We start from the raw sequence: 23,382 nt of genomic DNA, 5'->3' as shown, positions 1-23,382 counted from the left end.
GCAGTCCACTGATACAGTTAATTTTACAACTTGATAATGATCTGTGTAGCATAATTCCAGAACAAGAGGTTTAAAAAAAGTTCCCTGCCCTCAAATGACTTGATTAAGTTTATATTATAAGACAACAGGTCTGGGAAAAAGGGAAGAGAGAGGAAACACGTAAGAAGAAATGTTTCAACCCCAAGACACGTGGCAAGAGGAGACAATGATAGATGGACAGCAGATTGTGTTTGCTTTTTAACTTTGTCCAGGGCCAGTGGAAGTATAAGCACCAAATAAATGTATTCTCATTTTTGCCTCCCATTTTGTCCGCCACCCTAAAAGAAACTTCCCTAATGGTTTAGTTATATACAGAGTAAAAGGTTGGCTCTGTAAACCCTAAACATAGACATAGAAATTTAAACCCTCAGAAAGGGATATCGATTTTTCTTTATTCAGATTATTATCTAGACTGATTTATTAGTAGCATTAGTTTGATCCACTCAGGAAAATTAAAAGTTACAAGTGAACCAATCTTGATATGTCAGGGAAAAAGCCCAACCTTTTTAATGGCATTTTTGTCTTTTCTAGTGCTTTTATCGATGTCATGGAAATACCCTTCCTCAGTTGGAATTGGAGAAAATGTTTAGAAAAGGTTTAGCCTGAAAATATGAGCCGTGGCCTCAGATCAGCACCATTTCAAATACCTGGAAATTATATTTACAGGCACACTTCATTTTATTGTGCCTCACAATAAAAAAAAAAAAAAAAGTGCCTCACACTTTGGAGGTAATGCGTTTTTTACAAATTGAAGGTTTGCAGTAACCCTGTGTGGAACAAGCACATATGCCAGCTTTTCCTACAGTGTTGGCTCACTTCATATCTCTGTGTCACATTTTGGTAATTCTTGCAATATTTCAAGCTTTTTCATTATTATTATATTTGTTATGATTATCTGCGAACAGAGATCTTTGATGTTACTACTGTAATTTGGAGGGGGGTAAGGTGTCCCAAACCACACCCATTTTTTATTTAAACATAATGCTATTGCACAATTAATAGACTAGTGTAGTATTAACATAACTTTTGTATGCGCAGGGAAACCAAAATTTCCCTTTGACTCTCTTTGTTGTAATATGTACTTTATTATGGCAGTCTGGAACCAAACAGGCAGTAACCCCTGAGATATGCGTATAATATGAATGGCTGTCATTTCCAGTAACCTTGTTGCCTTGCACTAATTCTAAAGGATGTGGTCAGCAGGCGAAGGAAAACCATACTGCACTATTCATTGGTAATGTATTTAGAAATGTCAACTCTAAAAGAGAGTTTCTTCTCTGTTTCAGATTGAAATTCCCAAAAATGTGAATCTTAAACATGCCAGATCTTGAGAATTAAGCTTTTACGTATCTGGATACTTATGCTATTTATTTTTGTAAGAAATATTTTACAAGGCTTCTTTTTTAATGTCTGAGCCATGAACATAGCCTTATAACATTGAGAAGATGCAAGCTGAAGAGAAGAATTGTACCAGCACACTAAATGAATTAAGATCATCAGACATGCCCCCAAACCGCTGTGGGAATCTAATATATAACATCAGGAGAGTTTATTTTTCTGTGGATCCTTCTTCCAATTACTGTATATTCTAGCCATGCTACTTCATGTAACATTATGTAAAGAATTTTCTATTGAAGTCATGGCAATAAATTCAAGTGCTTCTGGTCCACTTTGCATGGAATAAACATGCTACACATGTTATTCATTTCAAGTGCATTTTGTCTGTGTTGCCATCATTGAAACTAGATAACGAATATAACAGCATGGAATGTAATGCAATGCAGAAGGTATTAGTATTATTATTTTATCTGTATTTTTAATCCAGCTTGCAAGAATGTTTTTCATGTCTGGTGAAAAAGGATACTGCAATACTATCGCTGGACAATCTGTTAATAGCAAACATCAAGGAAATGTAATTCATCTGCTTTGATAACTCTGTTGAAGGAAATTTGAAAACTACTCTAAAAATTAGCTGCAATCCACTAGGAAGAAAAAAAAAAAGATGTGATCAGATGAGAGGAAAGAATTTTCTCCCTGGATATGGCTACTTGCTTAAGACCAATCATATAACATTTTGAAATTACATCCCCCAAAAGTTTAAGTGAAATATTAGATATATGGCTTTATCAAAATCTTGAAGCTTATTATTTCAGTCAAAGTTTTATTCCATTCTCTGCACACTTAACCAGGTACTTTTTCAGATCTTATTAGTATGCCACTCATTTTGAATGCAATTTTTGGCCTTGTTGGCTGACTTTTTAAACAATATATCTTATTTTACCTACTAAATTAGAAGACTGCAAGAAAAGCTATCTTATTATGGATTTCTATTAAACTTAAAATAGTACTAGGCACCCAGACTGCCTGAGACCAAATATATTACACCATCCTATTTCTCACATTGATCACCCAGACCTCCTTCTCTTTCTTGATTGTGTTGTGTCTATTGATTCTCAGTGTATTCCCTAAACCTGGCATATAGCATGTGGTCAATAAACATGTATTGTATTGAATTACTGTCTAGTTTTTTTGCTCATTTAGTGGTATACCTATCAATATAAAAGGATTTACAGTAGTCCTATGAATTTTCAATTTCCGTCTAGTTACTATATCTAGATAAGAAACTTATTTTATGTGGTCAAATCTGGTCTAATCTTAACTATTCTGAAGTCTTCACAGCATTTGTTTCTCAAGATAGCTGAGGATTTATCGCTTCATTTAAATGTTAGTCTTCATCCCTTCTATTATTTTTGTTAAAAGAAACAAGGGAGTGATGTCAATGGCAACTATTGAAATACAAATTTTGGACAGAGTAGAGCTGCTTCCCATATCATATAAGGACTCTTCTGAAAAGCACTGTAAGCTGAATTAAACGGTCATATTCAGAAATGTAGAGACACACAAAGTTGCTTGTCAGTCAAGTGGTCTACTCTCCCCCAATTCTGCTTAATTATCCAAAATATATTTTTTTTCCATTCACTTTTTTCTTTAGCTCTTGGAAATGTGTACATATATGCTGCCACAACAGGCAATGAAACATTTTTAAAAAAGAGAAAGGAATTGACATAATATGCCTGAGTTTATAAAGTGAAAAAAATTGTGTACATTGATATCGTTTATTCAACTGAATATTATATAGTATGATTTGATGAGACATTGTAGATCAGAAAGAAGAGAACCTCCTTCTCTGGACATATACATAAGGAATCATAATTTGTGATGATTCATGATAATATTAGTAGAAGTAATTGTCTACTAAGAAGGCAAGTTTCTGGTTTTATATATATAAACAAAGGCCGTTGAAAGGTTATGTCTTTGCCTTCACATTGAACTGTGCTCCTCTGAAGTACAGGTAGCACCCCTCACTCAGATTCTGGGAGCTGACTGTTGTAGTGATGCCATAAATATGATACTTTACGAGTTTGACATAATGCATGCAGTAAACCTTAGGTGTATTGACACCAAGGTAAGTTCGTTATTTTTTCACTACTGCACTGTAAAATGCATTTTAGTTCCTGTCCAAGTTATTTACGTCTCAAAATTAGATGTACTCTTTTCAAAGAAGTAAGGTGAGACATTGGGGAGAAAGAGATGTAACACTTGCAGCTTTCCATTTGTGGGCTGTGTTCTGGGAGCCCAGGGACCCCAGCATCACAATTAAGCCAGCATCGATCTCCTCCGATCTTTACACCGTAGACACGCGGACTAGGGGTTGCAGCTTACACATTTATGTGACTTCTCCTGGTTTCTGGCAGTTTTTAAGTGCATCTAGAGTTTCAAAAAGGTGTAAAGCTGACCCTCTTTGAGGTCCACCAAACTTCTGTGAAACAGTGGTAAAGGAAGTGTGGGTGGAGCTTCTCACAATTCTAAGCACTAAGTGAGATCCAGGCAGGACGCCTGGAGGCAAAGGACCAGGTCCTGAGGGCAGGGCAGGGCTGCAGAGCCTTCCAGAACCCTGTACACACATGTGTGCCAATGACAGTACTAGCTGCTATTTCCTTAGTTCTTACTCGCACTTGGCTCTGTACTAAAGTGTCTTATACACTTCCTCTCTTTTTACTCCTCACAACAAAGCTGGAGGGTATGCATGACGATCTTCATCTTGCAGATGAGGAAACTGAGGCAAAGATAAGATAAATCATTTCACATTACAGAGCTACCAAGGGACAAAAGTGTAATGTGCGAATGATCGGACACTAAGTTGTGTCCAACACTTTTGGACCCCTTGGATGGTAGCCTGCCAGGCTCCTCTGTCCATGGAATTCTCCAGGCAAGAACACTGAAGTGGGTTGCCATCTCCTCCTCCAGGGGACATTCCCCATCCTGGGATCGAACTTGAGTCTCCTGCATTGGCAGGCAGCTTCTTTACCACTGGTGCCAACCGAGGAGACCTGGTTGCCAAGAGACGAAGCTGACCCTATTAGATATATCTCTGGGCCTGAAGCTAGTTGCTTTGTCTTCTACACCAAATTCACTGTTCCCCAAATACAGCACTTCACTCTGCTTGTGTCTTGGGATTTCAAGCTGTTTTAAACAGACCGTTCAACCAATACAACCAGCATCTGAGCATATTTGAAAGTCAGTTTTCATATTTTTGATTCCACTTGGTGGTAGGCAGTGGGTCCCAACCCAAAGGAATGACTTAGTTCTTTTTCTGCTGTAGTCCATGGAGTTTGATGTTCACCCTTTACGAGCACCAAAAATAAAGTCTGAATTCCTTGTCACTTTAAAAAAAATGAAGAGGTACAAGATTTGCTAGAAAGGCTGAAGTGTAACAAGAATACAAAGAGAAGTCAGTGGAAGGCAGTGCTCTTGAAACTTCTAGAGAGTTCTGCACCATGTCCTTCAAATATCCCTTCTCCCCCCATTGTTACCATCATTGAGGTCCAGTTCTTCATCAATTAAGTGCCCCCAGAGAAGGTAATTACAGAGCCTAATAGCCAGGGCTATTAGGTTATGTTCAGATATCAGACCAGCTGCAGTTTGAATGCTGACTTAACACTTAGAAGCTCTGAGTTTTCGGGCCATTAATCTCTTTAAGCCTCCGTTTCCTTGGCTTTTAATAAGAATGATAAACATACTATAGACTTTACTCTTCCTTTCAGGCTTTCAGTTTTCTAGTTGCAGCAGAACTGCAGGAGCTGCCATTTAAAATGGGTCTTGATCTCTCTGTTGCTACTCTTATTGTTGTTCAGTCACTCCATTGCATCCAACTCTGTGTGACCCCATGAACTGCAGCTTGCCAGGCTTCCCTATCCTTCACAATCTCCTGGAATTTGCTCAAACTCATATCCATTGAGTCAGTGATGCCATCACAATAAGTTGTGATAAATTATTGTGATACCATCACTGCCCTCTTCTCTACCACCCTCATCTCCTTTTGCCTTCAGTCCTTCCCAGCATCAGGGTCTTTTCCATCAGGGTCTTTTCTCTACACTGCCGATATCAAATGTGAACCAGCTGCTTCTCCAACCACTGTCCTTGGTGTGAAAGAGGTGGGAAAGTCTTCAGGTGGCTAGAGAGCAGATAATGGGAAAACTATAGGAAGTTTTTGAACTTGTGGTTGTTTTCAAAAGTGGTTGTGGGGTGCAGGGAGGAAGCATGCTAGGAATTGAGTTCACAGCAAACACAGATGACCTTAATGCTCCTGTCCTTGGTCCCTAGGACCATTTTCATCAGCCACGGAAGATGCTCAAAGCCAGAAGTCTGGTTTGTTGGGTGTGTGTGGAAACAGACCACCCAGGGCCCTTTAGTGATTCATTCTGATGGCACACCTAGATTCAAGACTGCCCTCACAGTGAAGAAATGTTCTTGAAGAATGATTTTCAGGTTATGCTTTCAATTCAGCTAGGCATCCTGGCAGTCAGGCACATGCCAGTTTCCAAGTCATGAGTCACGTTGGTTGAAGGGTGGAGCCTACTTATCAAAAAAGAAGCTAATCTTAACTAGCTTGTAAGCAGATCTTGTTCCCAGGTAGGTGAAGTTTTTCTGTAAATTCCCATTTATCTTTCACAACGAATCTCCTTCCCTAAGATTTCTTCCGGCAACTCAGTCTCTGAAGACCTGTGCAGCCCTTCATGCCCACATTTACTCAACCACCTTTGTTCTCAAAATGAACACATTCTTTGCAGACCACTTGTTTGTGTGCTCAGTCATGTCCAGTTGTTTGTGACCTCATGGACTATAACCCGCCTGGCTTGTCTATCCATGAGATTTCCCAGGAAAGTACACTGGAATGGGTTGCCATTTCCTCCTCTGGGGATCTCTGAAGATTGTAAAGCCTCAAGTTCAAATATTATCATAAATTTTTAAAGAATTAAGTCCATGCAAACATAAACAGCTATCAGAAAGGCACGATGCAACCACACATACTATCTTCCAGGCTAAAAACTGTGATTAAACAAAAAGATTTTCATAAGTGGCCATACTTGTAGTGAACTGGGCCAAAAGATGAATGAAAGTGTTTGTCGCTCAGTCATGTCCAGCTCTTTGTGACCCTACGGACTGCAGCCCACCAGGCTCCTCTGTCCATGAGATTCTCTAGGCAAGAATACTGGAGTGGGTTGCCATTTCCTTCTCCCAAAAGATGTATGAGAGAAAGAATATTACCTGCAAAGAGCTGAGATGAGTGGTCCTTCCCTCCTTATCTTCACATGATACCTAAAATTTAATTGCATCATTTTCCTGTATCTACTAAAACAAAACACCACAAATTTCATCGCTTAAAAATGACAGATAAATGATTGTACCATTCTAGAGGTCAGAAATTCAAAAAATTACATGCTGGCAAGTGACGGAAGTAAGTCTGAAGCTGTAGAGAGCAATATTGCATAGGAATCTGGAATGTTAGGTCCATGAATGAAGGCAAATTGGAAATGGTCAAACAGGAGATGCCAAGAGTGAACATTGACATTTTAGGAATCAGTGAACTAAAATGGACTGAAATGGGTGAAGTTAACTCAGATGACCATTATATCTACTACTGTGAGCAGGAATCCTTTAGAAGAAATGGAGTAGCCATCATAGTCAACAAAAGAGTTGGAAATGCAGGACTTGGATACAGTCTAAAAAATGACAGAATAATCTCTGTTCGTTTCCAAGGTAAACTATTCAATATCACAGGAATCCAGGTCTATGCCTTGACCAGTGATGCTGAAAAAGCTGAAGTTGAACAGTTCTATAAAGACCTCCAAGACTTGCTAGAACTAATGACAAAAAACAATGTCCTTTTCATTATAGGGGACAGGAATACAAAAGTAGGAAATCAAGAAACACTTGGAGTAACAGGCAAATTTGGCCTTGGAGTACAGAATGAAGCAGGGCAAAGGCTAATAGAGATCTGCCAAGAGAACGCAATGGTCATAGCAAACACCCTCTTCCAACAACACAAGAGAAGACTCTACACATGGACATCACCAGATGGTCAACACTGAAATCAGATTGATTATATTTTTGCAGCCAAAGATGGAGAAGTTCTATACAGTCAGCAAAAACAAGACTGGGAGCAGACTGTGGCTCAGATCATGAACTCCTTATTGCCAAATTCAGACTTAAATTGAAGAAAGTGTGGAAAACCACTAGACCATTCAGGTATGACCTAAATCAAATCCCTTACGATCGTACAGTGGGAATGAGAAATAGATTCAAGGGATTAGATCTGATAGACAGAGTGCCTGAAGAACTATGGATGGAGGTTTGTGACATTATACAGGAGGCAGGGATCAAGACCATCCCCAAGAAAAAGAAATGCAAAAGGGCAAAATGGTTGTCTGAGGAGGCCTTACAAATAGATGAGAAAAGAAGAGAAGCTATAGGTAAAGGGGAAAAGGAAGGATATATCCATTTGAATGCAGAGTTCCAAAGAATAGCAAGGAGAGATAAGAAAGCCTTCCTCAGTGATCAGTGCAAAGAAATAGAGGAAAACAATAGAATGGGAAAGACTAGAGATCTCTTCAAGAAAATTAGAGTTACCAAGGGAAAATTTCATGTAAAGATAGGCACAACAAAGGACAGAAATGGTATGGACCTAACAAAAGCAGAAGATATTAAGAAGAGGTGGCAAGAATACACAGAAGGACTATACAAAAAAAATCTTCACGACCAAGATGATCACGATGGTGTGATCACCAACCTAGCGCCAGACATCCTGGAAGGCAAAGTCAAGTGGGCCTTAGGAAGCATCACTATGAACAAAGCTAGTGGAGGTGATGGAATCCCAGTTGAGCTGTTTCAAATCCTAAAAGATGATGCTGTGAAAGTGCTGCACTCAATGTACCAGCAAATTTGGAAAACTCAGCAGTGGCCACAGGACTAGAAAAGGTCAGTTTTCATTCCAATCCCAAAGAAAGACAATGCCAAAGAATGCTCAAACTACCGCACAATTGCACTCATCTCACACGCTGGTAAAGTAATGCTCAAAATTCTCCAAGTCAGACTTCAACAATATGTGAACTGTGAACTTCCAGATGTTCAAGCTGAATTTAGAAAAGGCAGAGGAATCAGAGATCAAATTGCCAACATTCGTTGGATCATTGAAAAAGCGAGAGTTCCAGAAAAACATCTATTTCTACTTTATTGACTATACCAAAGCCTTTGACTGTGTGGACCACAACAAAGTTTGGAAAATTCTTCAAGAGGTGGGAATACCAGACCAGCCGACCTGCCTCTTGAGAAACCTGTATGCAGGTCAGGAAGCAACAGTTAGAACTAGACACGGAACAACAGACTGGTTCTAAATAGGGAAAGGAGTACATAAATGCTGTATATTGTCACCCTGCTTATTTAACTTATACGCAGAGTACATCATGAGAAACGCTGGGCTAGAGGAAGCACAAGCTGGAATCAAGGTTGCTGGGAGAAATATCAATAACCTCAGATTGCAGATGATACCACCCTTACGGCAGAAAGTGAAGAAGAACTAAAGAGCTTCTTGGTGAAGTGAAAGAGGAGAGTAAAAAGTTGGCTTAAAAGTCAACATTCAGAAAACTAAGATCATGACATCCAGGCCCAGCACTTCATGGCGAATAGATGGGGAAACAGTGGAAACAGTGACAGACTTTATTTTGGGGGGCTCCAAAACCACTGCAGATGGTGACTGCAGCTATGGAATTAAAGATGCTTACTTCTTGGAAGAAAAGCTGTGACCAACCTAGACAGCATATTAAAAAGCAGAGACATTACTTTGCCTAAAAGATCCATCTAGTCAGAGCTATGGTTTTTCCAGCAGACATGTATGAATGTGAGAGTTGGACTATAAAGAAAGCTGAGTGCTGAAGAATTGATGCTTTTGAACTGTGGTGTTGGAGAAGACTCTTGAGAGTCCCTTGGACTACAAGGAGATCCAACCAGTCCATCCTAAAGGAAATCAGTCCTAAATATTCATTGGAAGGACTGATATTGAAGCTGAAACTCCAATACTTGGCCATCTGATGTGAAGAAATGACTTGTTTGAAAAGACCCTGATGCTGGGAAAGATTGAAGGCAGGAGGAGAAGAGGGTGACAGGATGAGGTGTTTGGATGGCATCATGGACTCAATGGACATGAATTTGAGTAAACTCCTGGAGTTGGAGATGGACAGGGAGACCTGGTGTGCTGCGGTTCATGGGATCACAAAGAGTCAGCCATGACTGAGCGGCTGAACTGAACAAAGGACTTCATTCTTTCTAGAAGTTCTAGAAGAGAATCCATTTTTCTTGCCTTTTCCAGCCTCTGGGGTTTCCCATATTACTTAGTTTGTGGAGACCTTCATCTCCCAAGCTCATCATTCCAACTTTTCCTCTGGTTCTTGTGTCAAGTCTCTCTTCTCTGCGATCCTGCCTCCCTCTTTTAAAGGCCCTTGTGATTACTCTGAGATGAACTAAATAATCCAAGATGCTTTCATCACAAGTTTCCTAACTTACTCATATCTACAAATTTCCTTTTGCCAAGTAACGTGGCATATTCACAGGTTTCAAGGATTAGGATGTGGGCATCTTTAGAGAGCCATTAGTCAGTCTACCACACTAACCAACTGATATCTGATGGAGAATTTACAAGTTACTCCTTCCTTCCATTTAAATGTGTCGAGTACCTCTCATAATGTAAGGAATCTGTTAAGTTTTAGAGACACAAAAATGAATAAGATTTTTCTCCATTCATAACAATAAGAAAATTATTAAGCTCTTAATATATATGTGCTAAATACTCTAGGTATTGAATTCTTCTTTTAATCTCATAGGAAGCCTATGATTTAAGCTCCATTCCTCCTTCCATTGTACAGCTGAGAAACCTGAGTCACTGAGAAGTTCGGTTATGTCCCAATTTAAACTGGTAGTAAAAGGTAAAACCAGTATCTAACTTGGATACCTTGTCTCTGAGTCTGTCACTCACCTGGTTTGCTCTATGGTGGTCCTCCTTACAGTTCAATATCTACTTCTTGTCAGTATAAATCATTTAGATTTCAGCTAACTTTAAGAAGAGTTCCTGGCATATAGTAAGTAGTCTGTAAATCACAATGATAGCAATGATGATGATGACAAGTTGTGATAATTATGACGTGAAAAATAAATCGGCTACATTTATTAGGGAAAGGTTTGACTGAGCAGAAGCTGAGCTCTAATGTTCCCTTACTCATGAGCCCTGCTAGGATATTGCATCCACACGTAGAAATTTTAAATGAAGGGGAATCCCAGATGACAAGCCCTGATGAAGAAGAATAGACATTTCTTGGTTGCATTTTTATCTGAAGTCTCTGCTATTTGCTCCTGGAATGAAACAGTGTATTTGTCCTATGGCTTTTCTAATTATCAACTAATTAGGGAAATGATGGATAACTACTGCCTCTTCACAGTCCTACAACAAGGTAGGTGGGCCAGTGCCCTGAGCAAAGGGCCGTGACAAATACCCAGCATGGCCTCTGCCATTAGCAGTGCAATCTCAGCCCCCTAAACAGTAAACCTAGCCAGTCTTTTAAACTGTCCTGTGATTTGATTAACTCTGAATTATGCCTCCTCTCAGATGTCCAAATCCAGGAAATTCTACATCATCTCATGCTTAAGCGAAATGTATTGAAGTACACAAATTAACATCCCAGTTTATTAGCAGCAACATAAGGAAATGTCCACAAATCCAAACGCAGTCATGATAATTGAATTTCTATTAAGCAATCCTGGGAGGTATAGTTTTACTAACGGGGCGGGAAGGAAAGTCATTTTAGTTGCTACCGTGACGAAACGGGCCTCCGCAGAGATTAATCCCAGCATTTTGCTTACTTTAGTGATTTAGTTCATTTTCTCAGTCACTCACACCACCACCACTGCCACTCTCGTGGTTCTGGAATTTAATCCTGCATTTTATTTCAGGGATATTATTATACTGCCTTACTTTATGCCACATTAGTTTTTTATTTGTGAGTCTATTAAAATGAATAATATTTAAGCCTTCAAAGTAAGTTATTGAATAAAGTCTAAATGTAAGCACCCACAGAACAGATGATTCTGAGAAGTCCCTTGTCTTATAAGAGCTCCAGATCAATTGCAAGCTGGAGATGCCCATGAGTAGTCATCTTGACTGTCATGTACAGCTTGTATCAGAAGGCCTTGGGGCTTGTAACATCTAGTTTGAAAGATTTGGAAGCACAACTTTAAAACATTTTCAAGCAAATTTAACATTCATTCACCCAAAGCTTATTGAGGGAGTGGTTATTATCCTAGTGGGAATGTGCTATAGGAGTAGGTATATTTATATTAGAAGTGAGGGTGAGGATGGAGAAATTCAGAAGAGCTTCACATGAGAGCTGGTTTTTAATATGCAAATTTAAAGAGAGACAGATGGGTGAGTGGAGGAGAGGAAGGGAAAAGAAATTTCAGGCAAATGTAACATCAGGCAAAAGAGTAAAGAATCTTGAGAGCTGTGAATACCAGCCAAGAGATTTTGGGTCTTCCTTTGGTAGGTAATGGAATTATTATGCTTAAGAAGCTCACTAGATCTCAAGCTCCCTAACTGCTTTTCTGAGATTGACATGTGGTGGTGATGGCGGTTTAGTCGCTCAGTCGTGTCTGACTCCTGCGATCCCGTGGACTGCAGCCTGTCAGGCTCCTCTGTCCATGAGATTCTCCAGGCAAGAACACTGGAGTGGGTTGCCATTGCCTTATCCAGAGATTGACATGTACACGCTGCTATCTTTAAAATGGGTAACCAACAAGGACCTACTGTATAAAACAGGGAACTCTGCTCAGTATTATGTGACAGCCTAGATGGGAGGGGAGTTTGGGGGAGAATGGGTACACACATATGTATGTCTGAATTCCTCTGCCGTGTGCCTGAAGCTATCACAATGTTGTAAATCAGCTATACTCTAATACAAAAGAAAAAGTTAAAAAAGAAAAAAAACTCACTAGGTAAGAGAGGAAAATGATAGATGAGAGTATTCTTTCCTCGTTGATCTCTCTTACTCCTTGCAGCCTAGAGATGTAATGAGCAGAAACAGGAAAGTCAGGATATCAGTTTCCAGGTGGCTCAGTGGTAAAGGATCTACCCGCCAATGTAGGAGACTTGGGAGCTCAGGTTGGATTCTTGGAAGAGGAAGTGGCAAAGCACTCTGCTGTTCTTGCCTGGATAATCACATGGACAGAAGAGCCTGGTGGGCTACAGTCCATGGGGTTGCAAAGAGCCAGACATGACTGAATGGCTGAGCACACATACATGCGCTGTAACAAAATTGCCACAAACGTAGTAGCTTTAAATAATACCAAATCATCCGTAGTTCTGAAGGTCACAAGTCCAGCATAGCCTTGCGTAGGCAAAATCAAGTGTTGGCAGAGATCTGTTCTCATCTGGAAGCTCAGAGGAAAAGTGCTTTCACTTGCCTTTTAAATTTTCTAGAGGCTGCCTACTTTCTTTGGCTCATGGCCCCCTTCCTGCATCCTTAGAGCCAGCAAGGTCAGATCAAGTCTTTCTCACAACTTCACTTCTCCAATTCTCTTTTTCTTTGTTCCTCTTCTATACTTTTAAGAATCTACTTGATTGTATTGCCCCCACTCAGATAATCCCAGAGTATTTTCTTGTAGGGTCAGCTGATTAGTAACCTTAATTCCATCTGCTACCTTAATAACCCTTTTGTCATATACTGTACCATAGCCACATGTTCATTCCATGGACTAGGATATGGGCATCTTGAGGAGTGGGGGTGTGGTGGCACTATTCTGCCTACCAGTTAGGAAAGGCATTGCTTTGTGGGAATGATAGTGGGATAGACTAAGTACATTCTGAGGTTGTAATGCTTGATGTACTTTTAGTGGAAGAAACACCACAGGCTTTCGACTGACTTTGGACACATTCTACCAGCGTGATCACTGTGTGTTAGACATTGGGCAAAAACATTTTCATACATTAATCTCACTAAAAATTTATAAGAACCAATGATTTTATTTATTTATTTTTTTTTATGGATAGGGCTACTAAGACTGAGAAATCAGATTTTAGGTTCATTTGGAGAAATGTCTGATTCCAAAGCCTTGATGTTAAATTTATTCCCTTCTCTTGTCTGAAAGAAATTCAGGAAATGAGAACAACCAGAGTGAAGAATTATTCAAGAGTAAAGGATTTTTATACTTTATTTATTTATTTTTTTTTTTACAAAAGTATCTTACTGCTAAAACAAAAACAAATAAAACAAGTTAAACTGGTGTAGAATCACTTTTGAGAATAAGAACTTAGGTTTTTTTTTTTATAAAAGATATTAAAGAATTCTTCTTTAATATCAGGCCAGGGCTAAATGGCAGACACTCTTCTAAAGAATACTATAAGTATCTTTTTCTTTTTTTTTATATCTTATTGATAAAAAAGGTGCAAGTAATATTCTTACATTTACATCTGCTTTTCTCCCCATGTTGGTGCCATATACCACTTCCCCCTTATTTTAATGAAGAACTGGCCATGATCCTAACTTGAGTCAACTCCTCCACTGGTGGATTAGATTTCCTCACACCCACTTATTCAGGGACACTGCTTCTGCTAATGTCCACTCTGTCTTCTGCAATGCTTATTTCTCCCTCTTTACTGGATCGTTTCTCTTAACAAAAGCATATGCTGTACGTTCTCCCACCTTATTGTCGTTTAGTCGCTAAGTTGCATCCAGCTCTTTTGCGACCCCATGGACGGTAGCCCACCAGGCTCCTCTGTCCTTGGGATTCTCCAGGCAAGAATACTGGTGTGGGTTGCCACTTTCTTCTCCAGGGGATCTTCCATACCCAGGGATCAACCCACATCTCCTTCACTGGCAAGCGGATTCTTTACCACGGAGCCACCAGGGAAGCCTTTCTACAAACAATCAAATGCGTCTTTGATGTCACTTCTCCCTCCAACTTTCTCTGTTCCACATGAAGAAAAGCTCTCAGAGAATTAGCTACTCTCTCTACGTACACTTCCTCCCCTCCGATTCCTCCCTCTCGTACCCCCTCACTTCCCCAGTCTGGTGCCCCTACTATGCACCTCGCTGCTCTCATGAAGGTCACCTTTGACTAGGGTGACCACACAGGTTAGCCCTCCAAAAGGGAGGTATTTGAGAGTGAAAAGAGTGCCATTAATAATTATATTGGGATAGTAGACAAACCCCAGTTGGTCCATGGGCAAATGCTGTCTTAGATAGTGTTCCATAAAAGTAGCTACTGAAATGGCAAGTCTCATACAGAAGGTTCTAGGGGGAGGACTCCAGGGGCTACAACTGCAAGAAAGTGAGGAAGGAAGGAAGGATTAGGCAGAAGGGAAAGCTGATTTTCCATGTGGGTAAAAGTGAAGCTTGGCCCATCCTGTGGGAAACCTCTGAAGCTGGGCTGGACCTTCACAGTGATTCCCAAATGAGACAAGGAGCTAGGAAATCTGGGGCATAACTTTGGGTGTGAGGAGATGAAGGCAGTTCCCCGTGAGAGATGCAGCTGCAAGCTGTGAGCAGCTGGTATTCCCAGTGGCTGGGAGATACCTATGTCAGCCTTGAAGAGGGGACCCGGACAACCACCTTATTATTTCCGCATTAGGTGTTAGGATCATCCTGCCAATGTTAGCCATGTGGCTAAATCCAATGATGAGGTGTCCGTTCTCATTTTACTTGACCTATCATCCACCTTTGGAAAAGTGATCATTCCCTTTTCTTTGAAATACTCTATGCTCTTCTCTTCCCTAATACCTCAGTTGGTAAAGAATCCACCTGCAATGCAGGAGACCCCGGTTCAATCCCTGGGTTGGGAAGATCCCCTGATGAAGGGAGGCTACCCACTCCAGTATTCTTGGGCTTCCCTTGTGGCTCAGCTGGTAAAGAATCCGCCTGCAATGCAGGACACCTGGATTCGATCCCTGGGTTGGTAAGATCCCTGGGAAAAGGAAAAGGTTACCCACTCCAGTACTCTGGCCTGGAGAATTCCATGGACTGTATAGTCCATGGGGTCGCAAAGAGTCAGACATGTCTGAGTGACTCACTTTTACTTCACTTCTCTTCCAAATATTACTTTCTCCTGATTTTCCAATTCGCTCACTGGTCTCTTCCCCTCAGTCCCCTGGTCTCATGCCTCTTCATTTCTTTGACTAATGATGTGACACAGAACTGTGTCTTCTCTCACTATACTAATTCACTAGGTCCAGTTCTGCAAATGATTTGCTGGAAGGTCAAATCCTATCCATTTGCCTATTTGCAGTCAATAAAGTTTTATTGGAACAAAGTCATGCTCATTCATTTTGTCTATGGGTGCTTTTGTGCTACAACCAGAGAGACCGATGGCCCACAAAACCAACAACATTTCCTATCTTGTCTTTTGCATAAAAAGTCTGGCCAGCCATTGCCCTTGGGGATCTGATCTTATCTCTGAGAAGACAGCATCTCTTTTAGGTTTATATAGTTGTCATCTTTACAGTGAGGTCCTTTCTGCCCTCAGCACATAAATACAACTCACACATTCTCTGTACCTCTTCTCAGTTTTAATTTTTTCTTCCTTATCACTATTTGTATCAGTTGGGGCTCTCCAAATGAACAGAGCAAAAGGAATGTGTACAGATCCTATTGAGAGGGAGATTTATTTTAAGGGATTGACTCCTGTAATTATGGAGCCTGGAAAGTTCAAAATCTTCAGGGTAGGCTGCCAAACGGGACATCCAGGGAAGAACCAATAATATATTTCAAGTCCAGAGGCCATCCACTGGATTCCCTCCTGCTCTGGGAGGTCAGTCTTTTGTTCTATTAAAGTCTAACTGATTAAATGAGGCCCACCCCCATTATGGAAGGCAATCTGCTTTACTTAAAGTCCACTGATTTAACTGTTAATACAATTCAAAAATATCCTCACAGAAACTCAGAGTAATGTTTGACCAAGTATCAGGACAACATGGCTTAGCCAATTTGATACATGTATTAACTACCACACTAGCTAATATTCTTACGTATTTTATTGTCTTCTCCCATCTTCTAACTTAATAATCAGTCTTTTTTTTTTGTATTTTTGAGTCAATCTGTTTCTTCTTTAAATTTTTTTGTTGGCTTTCGGTGGTTATGTACAAAAGACCCTGTCTAGAACCATAAGAACAAGCAGGGTTTTAACATCCACTCGTGAAGGGAGAAGTTAGTGTGTCAGGATCTGGGAAAGTAAGCTGGAGACATCATGCCCGAGGCCTCTTAATACCGCACTGTGTATACACTGTGTCTGTCACTCAGTCGTGTCTGACTCTTTGTGACTCCGTGGACTGTAGCCCACCAGGCTCCTCTGTCCATAGAATTCTCCAGGCAAGAGTACTGGAGTAAGTAGCCATTCCCTTCCCCAGGGGATCTTCCTGATCCAGGGATTGAACCCACGTCTCCTGTCCTGCAGGCAGATTCTTTACCATCTGAGCCACCAGGGCAGGGATTAAACTTGCTCTCCGCCACGGGGGTGGGATACCCAGATTTCCCTTCACGGGGGAACGTGCAGGGCGGTGAAGAGCCAGCGCAGCGCCTGCTGCTGTGGATGCCTCCAGGGTCTGCCCTAACTTTGGCACCGAGGCCATGCTCTGCCCCAACTTCTCCCAGACCCTGGTGGAGCCTGGTGGCAGCACCAGGCCTGGACATTTCTGCCTAAGGCCTGCTCATCTGTGGGCAAGCTTTGTGCCAGAGGTCCTGCTGGACTGGCTGAGACTTTCTCCAGAGATGTGCTGCAGACAGAGGCCATTCCTAACCAACCCTGCTTTCCTCCCCCTCTTTTTCACACACGTAAGACCTGCAGTGCCTAGAGGCCTTGCCTGCTTCGGCTGTCTCTCCCTCTTGGTCTCTCAGAGGCTTTGCCCTCCATACATTCCCTGGGCTCCTCTGCCATGGCACCTGCTTTCTGCAGACCCCAATGGTCAGAGGGGCTTGATCTGAGGTCCTTTGCCTCATTTCTCAAGTCATGAGAAACTGGACTAATAGTGTTTACTCAAACTGGTTCCCCATCTCTTCCTTGCAGTCCTCCTTTGCAGGCAGAACCAACATATGCTGGTCAAACAGCCTCTAATGTATGGTTCATTTATATAGGCATTGGTTTGTGTCCTAGTTTCCACGCATTCAAATCTTATTATCTCAAAATTCAGTTTAATCCCCTAGACCTTGTGGATCCCAACAGATTTATAAAATCTCCAAAATTTCGTTGCTTTTAGAGAAAAAAAAAAAGTTCACAGTTCATTTATTAAATACTTCATTTATCTATTTAATCTTAATATTCGAGACCAGTTAATAAATCTTTTATAGCTCATTCCTCTCTCTTCAGCTAGTAGATTCTTCAAAATACTAGATTCATAAGTTATTTTATTTGAACATAGTAAATTCTTAATTTTTGTTTTTGTTATTGATGGAGTCAGACCCGTACATCAATAACTGAAATGTTTGAAAATAATTGAAACAGGCTAACTTCTAATAGCAGCTACAATCAGATATAAAAGAAAAGAGCAGAACCTCAGAGCTCCTAAGGAAGCAGTTTTGTTTCTAATTAAATTGCAGACTTGTTAGGAGGTTGTTCTGTGATTTAATGATAATGAGGAGTCTGAGTTCTAGGAGGAAGTGTAATACAAAAGTGGCTTTATCATGTCAATCACATAAAAGGTATAGTTTTTTAAAACTCACATACAACCTTGACCCAACCCGTTTTATTTAATGCTCTGTTAATGCAAACCACTTTTTAGATGAAGGGAAAAACAAAAATACTTTTCACTCTGCCTTCTGTTTTTTCAAAGTCAATTTATTTAATGAGTCCGAAATGGGATCGTTTTCAGGAAGTAATCTTGACAACCACATGCTTATCTCTTTTTGACAGCAACAATAAACTGAGAGTCAAGAAAGCAATGGTCAGAAAGAAAAGACATTTGTGAATCAATTGTGTGAGTGTATGCGTGTGTGTGTCTATGTGTGTCTGTCTGTGTGTGTGTGTATAACTATGCAAGCCTGGGTCTAAAGCTTTCGCCAATGAACTACAACTGACTTAGCTGAGGAAAGAAGACAGTTTAACTGCTAAATAAAATGGAGAAGCTTTTATGAGACCTATTTGCCTTCTGGGGGCTTCCCAGGTGGCTCAGTGGTAAAGAACTTGCCTGCCAGTGCTGGAGCCACAAGGGGATATGGATTCGATTCTGGGTTTGGGAAGATCTCCTGGAGAAGGAAATGACAACCCACTTCAGCATTCTTGCCTGGATAATCCCATGGACAGAGGAGCCCGGCGGGCTACAGTCTATAGGATCACAAAGAGACAGCCACGACGGAGTGACTGAGCTTGCAGGCATTAGCCTTCCGGAGGGCATATGACTCAACAAGGCAGCACTTACCGGTTTCCTGGAAAAGAAAACAGTGTTTGAAAACCTGGCCCCAGACATGCTTGAGAGCCAACTCCTATCCTGGAGGTTGACAGCACAGAGGTTCAGCAACTTGGAACCCTGAAGCCTCTCAAGTAAACAGATCATGACACAAGAAGAACACAATAAATGTTAGGGCAAAAGCTTAGATGATTCACTTTCTCGTGGTTGGTCGCTCCTTCTTTTCTTTGAATTGGGGGCAGTGCGCCAAGGGAAAACTCTTGAAGAAAGAAAAAGTTCCGTCCGCTTTTATAATGGCCATGCTGTCCTGATTCATAAAAAAATGAGGATGTAATTTCTTCGGAGAGTCATTGCTAAGACCACTATAAACTTTCTGTGTGGCAAAGCCAGTTCAGTGGCAATAAGGAAAAATGGCACTCCCGACAATTCTCACTTTTTTAATGTGGCCCTTCTGCTTCATGATTTCAAAACCTGTTAATGACAAGGATCTGCTTCCCAGACAGAATGTTTTACTTCAGTGTGGATTTCTGTCAAGAAGAAATGACAGAATTACTTTTTAGGACAATCTTATTTACATAAAAGTATATAAAATCTCATGATCCAAAAAACTTATTTTTATGTTCTCAAAAAGAGATGGAACTTTTTGAATCTTGATTATAGTCTCTTACCGAACTCAACTCATAGCAGTGACCCAATAATACTCATTCAAGCAAATCTCTTTCCTTTACCCACCATAGTCTTCATTAATTCACGGATTAGGTTCAAGAAGGGATAAAAGAGTTTGGGGTATACCTTTATGACCTCTGCAATAACGGACGATCTTATTTAGGAATCATTGTCACAGTTTATAGAAAACCTACTGAGAGACTTTCCAGTGATCTCCAAGGAGGAGTCCCAAAGTCACGTTCAACAAACCTTTTTTGAAAGGAGAAGTAAAAGCACTCTTATCATCCATAGAAGTTTTTCTTTTAGTAACTGTTTTACAAAAGGAGTTAAAGATACTCAAAGTAAAACTTGTCTCACTTTCTAAAAGAAACTGCTCATGTCACTGCTCTTTTGCTTTATTAGAACTTACATTGAATGAAACAGGTTCTCTGTCAACCTCATGGATTTTTGCCATTTTATGCATATTCTTACACTTACAGTGTCACATTAAATTGCTAAGCATTTAATATGTAAATTTGAAAGAGTGTCATTAATGCTGCCCAGTTTGAGCTAATACCCCTGAATAAGCAGTTAGGTATCTGATATGACAGAAAGTCAAAAAAGGGTGTGTTTAAGTCAAAAAAGTTTCTTATAAAATGTTCTACTTAGGTAATACATGTAACACAAACTATATGTAGTCTTCAAGAAATGTATCCTAGGTGATGCTTGAGAAATAATTTCACTTCACTGTACTAGTTGAAGAACATTTCTTTTACAGGTTTGACTTTAAAATAAAAGAAAAACATCACTGTTCAATGACATCTCTCAAAATACAAGCCTTTTGGGAAATTTAACAGACAAGGTAAGTTTTACTGAGCAAATACCATGCCGGTAATAATAATGATGTGATACAAATTTCAGTTGAGGCCAAAATAAAAAGAAATAACATTTATTTTCCAGAATATGCAAATCACAGGGGTAGAGACAGTTAGTTCCTAGTATTTATCTTCTGGACATGGAGGCAAAGAGCTTGTGTGTTCCATGTTACCTGAGGATCATGGCACACATCTGCTCTGGGTAATCTAGAGAGTTACCAAACCCTTGGCTATAAGCTGATCTGTGCTATAGTCTGACTCAAATGACACTTTTGAAACCCAGTAGGACCCTGGGCATGGAAGAATTTCTGTCCTGCATTTCCTGTTTTAGGGAAAAAACTCCAGCCTCCATGACCTTTCTTGAATTACAAAGGGAAAATTAGAACAGTTCTTAATTGGGAAGAGGAGAGATGTAAGCCAATGAGCTTTAAGCCACCTGACCTGCCTCCTGAGAAATCTGTATGCAGGTCAAGAAGCAACAGTTAGAACTGGACATGGAGCAACAGACTGGTTCCAAACCAGGAAAGGAGTACCTTATGGCTATATATTGTCACCCTGCTTATTTAACTTATATGCAGAGTACATCATGCCAAATTCTGGGCTGGATGAAGCATAAACTGGAATCAAGATTGCTGGGAGAAATATCGATAACCTCAGATATGCAGATGACATCACCCTTATGGCAGAAAGTGAAGAGGAGCTAAAGAGCCTCTTAAGAAGGTGAAAGAGGAGAGTGAAAACCTGACTTAAAACTCAACATTCCCCCCTCCCCCCAAAAGATCATGGCATCCGGTCCCATAGCTTCATGGCAAATAGATGAGGAAACAATGGAAACAGTGACAGACTTTATTTTCTTGGGCTCCAAAATCAATGCATATGGTAACCTCAGTGATGACATTGAAAGAGGCTTGCTCCTTGGAAGAAAAGCTGTGACAAACCTAGACAGTGTCTTAAAAAGCAGAGATATTACTTTGCCAATAAAGTTCCATATAGTCAAAGCTATAGTTTTTCCAGTAGTCATGTATGGATGAGAGAGTTGGACCACAAAGAAGGCTGAGTGATGAAGAATTTACATTTTTGAACTGTGGTGTTGGAGAAGACTTGGAGAGTCCCTTGGACTGCAAGAGATCAAACCAGTCAGTCCTAAAGGAAATCAATCCTGAATATTCATTGGAAGGACTGATGCCGAAGCTGAAGCTTGAATACTTTGGCCACCTGATGCAAAGAGCCAACTCATTAGAAAAGACCCTGACACTGGGAAAAAATGAAGGCAGGAGAAGGAGGGGACGACAGAGGACGAGATGGTTGGGTTGCATCACCGACTCAGTGGACTTGAATTTGAGCAAGCTCTGGGAGCTGGTGAAGGACAGGGAAGCCTGGCATGCTGCAGTCCATGGGGTTGCAAAGAGTTGGACATGACTGAGTGACTGAACAAAATAACAAAGCTTTGCACACCATAAGCTTATCAGCAACCCTACCCTTGAACCATTGCTATAAAACTCCTCATCAACTCCTGCTGCATTGAGACACCTAGTTTTGGGGGGGCAGGAACCTGCTGGGTCCCCATTGCCTGGCAAAGCTATAAAGCTATTCTTTTCTATTTCACCCAAAACTCTGTTTCCAAGATTTGACTTGGCACTGGTGCACAGAGGCCAAGCTTTCAGTATCACTTTCAAAATGTTGACCTATCTGCCAAAGTAAGCTGTCAATGAACATTTATGAGAACTAGACAAGCATTACTACTACTGTATCTCAGTCCCTTAAAAGGTGTTAATTCTCTTGGACTACTGGGTAAGACAATCCAACTACTCTCCAGTAAGTTAGATTAACTTTTTAATTCTTTCTAAATGATTCACCAGCTTGGCTTTGCTCATTCTAGTTTACAGATATAACTAGCTGAACTATCATTTCTACTAGAGCTACCCTTCAACATATGCCTTAAACATGACTATAGAATAATCTCCTTGCCCCAGGGGCAAATCTTGAATAATGTAGAATCTGGAGCCTGAAGGAGAATAATTCTCATTCAGAAGATCAAGGTAGGATTAAGTATAGAAATGTGAATATCTAACAGAGACCTTTGGTAATTCTGATGCCAGGGGTCCAAGGGCCACCCCTTGAAGAGTTTAGTTTTAAGTAAATGAAGGTTTTGATTTCTTACCTAACCTCGACTTCCTTTTAAGAATAACCTTTGAGTTAGAGAAGCTATAAAGTAATCATTGTGTTCTTGAGGACAGTAGGTAGTTGACTCATCTTCTGTCCCACGGACACCAATTGACATTATCCTCAGCAGAGTCCCTACCACAACACAGACATTTAATGATCACACAATCCTGTGGTTATAAGCTTCATAAATGGAAATACACACAGCAGTGTGGTCTTTTATTTATGCGCTCATATCAAAGAGAGGAGTCAGAGCAGCTAGCTGTGTGCAGTCTGTTTACTAAAGGGAGTTTAAGCAATGGGTGCAGACAGAGAACCTTTCAGCTTAATGTCTACCAGATGATTAGAAATGTTTTCAGTTAGCTTCCTGTGCACAATCTATCCAGCAAAGCGGTAATACCTGTAAAATAATTAGGGTACATCATGTGCTTAATTTATTCCAAACATTGCAAGATTTTCACATTAGCATTAATGGCTTGCTTAGAGGGGAACCCTAGAGGCCGCATAACATAATAGGAGGCTCAAAAGTTGTAGCTAAAAAGGAAATGTTAAAGAAACAATCGCACATACTGTTTGTGGTTCTCTCCACGAAAAGAAAAGAGGGTGGTTCAATGCGTACATTGTTCTCTCCAGACAGTACTAATTTGTTTCCAATTAAATGAAAATGGATTGCAAATGACTTCACAGAGCAGTCTGGTCAAAGGAATAAGGCCTAGCCTTATAGTGTGGCCTCAGGAGCTATACTTTTGCCGCAGGGCACAAATCTAGGCTTCACTGAACAGAGTAGCTGTGTCTAAAAAGAAGAGTTTGAGTTACTTTGGCGCTGGAATTTATTGTGCTGTTGAAGTTAATTAGTACCCTCTATTTTGGTGGTTTGCAGAAGCT

The 23,382-nt window shown here is 40.4% G+C and overlaps 2 long non-coding RNA genes across 2 annotated transcripts in view; one reads left to right on the top strand and one right to left on the bottom strand.

Annotated features, from left to right (window-relative positions):
- Positions 1-5,427: 5,427 nt before the first annotated feature.
- Positions 5,428-21,168, top strand: LOC145512447 (uncharacterized). Its single transcript, XR_014058507.1, has 3 exons — positions 5,428-5,534; positions 20,238-20,321; positions 20,913-21,168. It is a non-coding gene; the product is annotated as an uncharacterized LOC145512447 (long non-coding RNA).
- LOC145512446 (uncharacterized) overlaps positions 18,986-23,382 on the bottom strand; it is a 27,105-nt gene continuing 22,708 nt past the window's right edge. Inside the window, exon 5 of the long non-coding RNA XR_014058506.1 lies at positions 18,986-19,341. This is a non-coding gene — a long non-coding RNA (uncharacterized LOC145512446). The remainder of the gene's footprint in view (positions 19,342-23,382) is intronic.

This window comes from Giraffa tippelskirchi, chromosome 7 (genome assembly GCF_054371585.1).
Source record: "Giraffa tippelskirchi isolate mGirTip1 chromosome 7, T2T-mGirTip1v1.2.pri, whole genome shotgun sequence".
Taxonomy (NCBI): Eukaryota; Metazoa; Chordata; class Mammalia; order Artiodactyla; family Giraffidae; genus Giraffa; species Giraffa tippelskirchi.
The sequence above is the reverse complement of the archived record's forward strand: the minus strand, read 5'-3'. Positions and strand labels throughout refer to the sequence as shown.